This window comes from Mustela nigripes, chromosome 18, assembly GCF_022355385.1.
Source record: "Mustela nigripes isolate SB6536 chromosome 18, MUSNIG.SB6536, whole genome shotgun sequence".
In the NCBI taxonomy this organism is placed as follows: domain Eukaryota; kingdom Metazoa; phylum Chordata; class Mammalia; order Carnivora; family Mustelidae; genus Mustela; species Mustela nigripes.
Window position 1 is genome coordinate 5,968,577 of NC_081574.1, and position 7,034 is coordinate 5,975,610.

A 7,034-nucleotide genomic window follows, 5' to 3' on the forward strand; every position below is an offset into this window, starting at 1 on the left:
AAAATATGCCAAATTTTTGAATTAGAAGACTCAATATTGATGTCAGTTCTCCTCAAATTCATCTATAGATTAAATGTAATCATCAAAATCCCAGGTGGCTTTTTTTTTGTTGCATTTGAAAATCTGATGCTAAAAACTGATATGAAAATGCAAAGAAACCCTAGTAGACAAAACAGTTTTTTAGAAAAAGCTATGTTGGAAGATTTACTCTGCTGGATTTCAAAATGTACTATAAAATTAAAGCAGTCAAGAAGTGTGGTGTTGGCACAAAAGTGGAATATAGATCAAGGGAACAAAATAGAGAATCTAAGTATAAATCTTAATATTTATGGTCAGTTGATTTTCAACAAAGGTGCCAGGCTGTGCAATGCAGTAGGATATTCCTTACAACAGATGTCATGGAAAAAGAAAAACAAGAAGAAAAAATACACTTATATCCTTCATACGCAAAGTCAAAAGAAAATATGTGTAGATCCTTACCATACCATACCATCATACCATAATAAAAAATTAACTCAAAATGGACCAGAAACCCAGGTCAGGGCTTGCCAACCTCAGCACCACTGACATCCTGGATGAGATCATTCTTTGCTGTCGGGGGCTGTGCCATGCACTGTAGTACATTTAACACCATCACTGGTCTTCTCTACCTACTAGACACTAGTAATACACCCCACCCAGCTCTGACAATCCAAATGGTCTCCTGGTGTTCCAAATGGTCCCCGGAGAGCAAAATTCTCATCTGAGAGCCACTGATGTTCATAAAACTGACATTATAAAATACCTAGAAGGAACAGCAGGAAATCTTAGATTAAGTTAGGCAAAGATGTCTTAGATATGAAATAGATACTAAAGGCACAATTCACAAATGAATCGGGCCTCAAAGTTCCTTTTTTTTTTTCGTTCTTCAGAAGAAACCATAAGACAATGAAAAGACAAGCCACAGACTAGAAGAAAATGCAAACCATATATCTAATAAAGCAATTTTATCTAGACTGTGTAAAGAACTATTCATTAAGAAGATAAAAAATGGAAAAAGGCATTTCACACAAGAACATACAGAAATGATTATAAACACAAAAAGGGGCTCAACATTATTAGTCATTGGAGAAACAAGCTCAAAGCACAATGAGATACCCACATGCCCTCTGAAATGGCTGTAACTAAGAATTGTGGCAACACCAATATGTGGAGAAACTAGAGCCCTCGTATACTTCTGGTGTGACTACTAAAATGGTACCGTCCCTTTGAAACCTGTTTGGCAGTTTCTTTTAAAAATTAAACCTACAGAAAAAAAGAAAGAAAGAAAGAAAATTAAACATACTTTACCATATGACCCAGCAACTTCACTCTTAGAGAAATGAAAATGTGTCTACACCAGGAGTTGTACACCAGTGTTCACAGCAACATTATTCACAACAGCCCCAAACTGGAGGCAATCCATCCTTTGAAAAATGGAGATGCAAAATGTGTACATACATGTTAAAGACAGCATGCCACAACACAGATCATCCCCAAAGACACACAACAAGTGAAAGAAGCCAGACTCAAAATATTACATGTTATATGATGCTATTTGGATAAAAATGCTAGTGAAGTCAAAAGCATAAAGGCAGAAAGACACATGAATGTTTCTGTACTGGGGATAGGAGTGGAAAGAGACTGCTAACATTTGGGGGTGATGTTCTGAAACTGGGTCAGGGTTTTTGTTATACAACCACATGCACTGACTGAGATTGCTGAATGGCACACTTCCCCCAGGCCAATTTTAAGGTGCAGAAAACATCCTTGAAACTGTTTAAAAGAAGAAACAGTTGTGTGGCGACTGTGGCATGGTACCTCTCGGATCGCACTTGACAAAGAACCTTCTGTTCTGCTGTAATGAACACAGCTAGCCGACAGCCTTCAACCACCAATGGCCAGCACCTTGGCCTCATCCTTCCAAGCCAAGCCCTTGTCTTTCTGGGCAGTCAGTCCCCAGCCAAGACCTGAGCCCAATGTGGCTCAGGAACCCAGCGATTCTGCTAATACAAAAATCTGCCAGATGTCCTGCAGGCTTTCCTTATGGGATCCTGCTTCATCCGCCCTGAATTTCTCACAGGAGTTATCCCCAGTAAGACTCTGGCTCTCCTAACTCCTGCCAGGGTCAGCTACCTGGCGGCCCACCCAACACAGAGTGCTGTGATGCGTCCAATGCCCTGCGCAACCCCAAGCCAGCACCTGTACCTAATATTTCTGCAATGACACATCAGTTTAAGCGGGATACCCTAGAGCTATTCATAGTTCCATCTATATTCAGGTCCGAGTTGCCTCTAATTCATTTACAAAACCTTCTATTTTTCAGACTGTTTGGACTCTGGAGTTGTGGTTAAGGGACTGTGGGACTCATTATTATCTATGAATACTCTATCTGGACATTACATAACTTGCACAGACTCACATAAAACCGTTGGTGGAAGAACGGGTGTTTGAATGTCCCTACACAGTACTCCAAACTCACTTGGGCTCAGCAGTGCAACTCTGAGGTGCTGGTGGGCTGGTAAGAATCAATTTTAAAATGTTGAGTTAGTGCCCACCACACGAAGATCACTATTCTAAGTGCTGCACATGCTTTGTGTCCAGTAGACATCAATATCCCATGGTCCTTAAACTTGAAATCAAAGTATTTCCAAGAAACCTTAATTAGCAATGACTTCTAGCTTTTTTTATTAAAAAATAAGAAAGCTATTCAAATGATATTGCATGAAACTCACAATAGGTAAAACAGATCCCTGATTAAACTCTGATTAAAAATTGGGAGGGGAAGTGGGAAGGTTAGAGATCCTTACCCACGGAGCCTGTCCTTCTGCCCCCCCAAGGATAAACTCCACGATGTCTCTGCGAGTACTAACGAGAGAGCCCCATGGAGGGCAGTCTTGACTGACAAGGAAGCTGACACCTCCAAAGCCATTCAACTGGCTGAGCAGTAATTCTATGAAAAGAACCTAAACATCAGGACTCCTTTGCGCCCAAGAAGACAAAAACCAAACTGTCTATACATAAAAGATAGAGTCAAACACCAAACACTGGAAAGATGAATCCCAAATGCAATTTCATCAGATGCAATTAAAGCTTCTTTGAGTTGTGAAAGCCACTCCCATTATTTTGTGTACACACTGCAGCGGTTTTGGACAGAACATTTCCCACTACATGTTATATTAGGTATTACCAACATCTTGTGTTTTTAAAAATGCCATTTAAAGGCTTAAGAGATTTAATTTCCTCATAGAAATTATTACAATGGGGGAAGTGGGTGGCTCAGTCAGTTAAACATCTGACTCCTGGTTTCAGCTCATGTCATGATCTCAAGGGTTGTGAGATCGAGTCTCCCCTGCATCTGGCTGGGTGCTCAGCGGAGACCCTCCTTGGGGTTCTCTCCCTCTGCTCCTCCCGGACTTGTACAACAGAGGCTTGCACAGTCACACTCTCTCTCTCCAATCAATTTTTAAAAATTATCATCACAATAGATTGACTTATTTACAACTATGCCCTCTACCAATTGTTTGAAAAGTTTATGAGAAAATTCTGAGCATATACATTTTTAAAAATATATTTTATTTATTTATTTGACAGACAGATCACAAGTAGGCAGAGAGGCAGTCAGAGAGAGAGAGGAGGAAGCAGGCTCCCTGCTGAGGAGACAGCCCGATGCAGGGCTCGATCCCAGGACCCTGAGATCATGACCTGAGCCAAAGGCAAATGCTTTAACCCACTGAGCCACCCAGGCATCCTGAGCATATACATTTAAGGAAGGATTTATATGAGTGTTTCTCAAACTTTACAGTGAATTTGAATCATCTGGGGATATCCATAAAAGGCAAATTCTCATTCAGGAGATCTGGGGTGGGATGAGAAATTCTGCATTTCTCAAATCTCCCAGATGATGTCCTGAAGCTGTTTGAGTAGCAAGGATTTAGAATCCTTGGAGGGCTATTTTAGATTTACATATCATTTACATCTAAATAGGAATTAATGATTTGGGGATTTTAATGTCTTATTACACAGAACTGCTGTCTCTAGCAGTGTGTTGCAAATATGTTGTAAATTTCTTATCAAGTTATTTCTTTGCAAATACCTTGGTCAATGACTCTTAAGTCTGATTTAATATTAGAATCAGCTGAGGAGTGACTGTAGAAATGTGCAGACACCAGACAGCACACAGCAATTCTGATTTAACTTGACTGGGCATCCATATGTTTGGGATGTGTGTTTTTGTATTTAGTTTTATGCAATTTCATCACCTCTGAGGTTTGTGTATCCCTTATACAGTGAAAATAGATAATGTTCCTATCTCAGTGATCACTCACGTTGCCCCTTTATAACCACACCTGCTTCCCTACCAGCTTCCTCTACTTCCTTAACTCCTGGCAACCACTAACCTGTTTTCCATTTCTATAACTGGGTCATTTCAAGATTTTTATGTGAATGGAATTGTACGGTATGTAACCTTTTGGCATTGGCTTTTATCACTCACACAATTCTCTGGGAATTCTTCCATATTGTATGTATGAATAGTTGGTTCCTTTTTATTGTTGATCAGTATTCCAAGGCATGGATGTGCCACAGTTTGTTTAACCATTCACCTCTTGAATAGGGTGAAGATAATGTGAAATGTCCTGGCCCCTTGTGATGTTCATGGGTTGACATGACTGGATTATGCGGTACCTGGATATGTGGTCAAATATGATTCTGGGTGTGTCTGTGGGGACATCTCTGGATGAGATTACCATTTGAATCAGTAGACCAAGTAAAGCCAGTTGGCCTCCCCAATGTGAGGGCGCCTCAGCCATTCAGTTGAAGGCCTGGATGGAACAAAAGGGTGGGACCTCCCTGAGTTAAGCGGAACTCTTCATGCCTGACTGTTTTTACCTAAGATATTTGTCCTTTTCTGCCTTTGGACTCAAACTGAAATAGTGTCTCTTTGCTTGAATCTTGAGCTTTCCTGCTTTCAAACTAAAACTCACATTAACTCTTCCGGTTCTACAGCTTACTTTAGTGTAAGAGTGAGAGTAAGGGAAGCAAGAAGACATTTCAAGCAAATGGTAACAAGAAAAACAAAGCAGATAACTATACAAATATCACACAAAACAGACGTTAACAATGGTATAAAGAGATATAGAAGGTCCCTTAATGATAAAGGGATATATCCACCAAGAAGATATGACAATTATAAATATTTATGTGACCAAGATCTGAGCACCTAAATACATACATAAAGCAAAAACTAATAGAAATAAAAGGAATAATAAACTGCAGTATGATAGTAGTTGAGAACTTTAATACCCTACAGTCAACAATAGATAGATCATCCAGACAGAGAATCAGTAAGAAATCAGATTTAAACAACACTTTAGACCAAATAGAACAGAGAGATACAAAGCACCTATTCAACAACAGCAAGATACACATTTTTTTCAAGTGCACATAGAACATTTTCTGCAAGAGACCATGTTTTTGGCCACAAAACAAGTCTTGGAAAATTCAAAAAGATTGAAATTATGCCACATATCTTCTCTGACCACAGTGGTATGAAGCTGGAAATCAGTAACAAGAAAACTGAATAATTTATGAACGTGCAGAAATTCAACAACACTCTTCTGAACAACTAATGGATCAGAGAAGAAAGTCAAGGGGAAACATGGGGTCTTGAGACAAAATGGAAACACAACATACCAGAACTTAATGGGATGCGGCAAAAGTGGTTTTAGGAAAGAAGTTCATAGTAATAATGCCTACATTAGGAAGAAAGACACACACCCCCAACACACCCTGCCACACACACACAAAACAAACAATAAAACTATCTCTACATCTTAATGAAATAAAAAGAACAGAGACCAAAGTTAGAAGAAAGAAAATAACATAGAACAGAAATAAATGAAATAGAGAACAGGAACACAATACAAATAATTAACCAAATCAAGAGTGTTTGTTGAAGATAAACAAAATGGACAAACTTTTACCTAGACAAACCAAAGGAAAAAAGAGGACCCAAATCAACAAAGTTATAAATAAAACAAGACACATTGAAAACTGATGCCACTGAAATTTAAGGATCATGAGAGGCTGCTATGAACAAGAATATGCCAACAAATTGGACAACCTAGAAATAACAGGAAAATGCTGAGAAACATATAACTCGCCAAAACTGTATCAGGAAGAGAGAGAAAATCTGAATAGACCAATTACTGGTAAGGAGACTGAAGCAATAATCAAAATTCTCCCAACACAGAAAAGCCCAGACCAGATGCTTCATTGGTGAATTTTACCAAACACTTAGTAACTAACCAGTTCTTCTCACATTTTTTTTTAAAAATTGTACAGTATAGAACACCTTCAAACTCATTTTATGAGGCCAGCATTACCTTTATACCAAAGCCAGAAAAGGATACTACCAGAAAAGAAACTAGAATATAGATGCCGAAACTCTCAACAAAATACTAATGAACTGAATTCAGTAGCACATCAAAAGGATGATTCACGGGCGCCTGGGTGGCTCAGTGGGTTAAGCCTCTACCTTCGGCTCAGGTCATGATCTCAGGGTCCTGGGATCGAGTCCTGCTTCCCTCTCTCTCTCTGCGCCTGCCTCTCTGTCTACTTGTGATCTCTGTCTGTCAAATAAACAAATAAAATCTTTAAAAAAAAAAAAAAAGGATGATTCACCATGACCAAGTGGGATTCACACCTTGAATGCAAGGGTGACTGAACGTATGCAAACCAATCAATGTGATATTGCACATTGATTGGATGAACAAAAAAAAGATCATGTTCATCTCAATAGACACTGTAAAAGCACATTATAAAATTCAACATACATTCATGATAAAAAATCTTAATAAATTATAGAAGATACATATTTCAACACAATGAAGGCCACATAGGATAAGCCTACAGCCAATGTTATACTTAATAATTGAAAGCTTATTGTCTAAGATCAAAAACAAGACAAGAGTGTCTACTCATACTATTCTTATTCTACATAGAAGTCCAGGCCA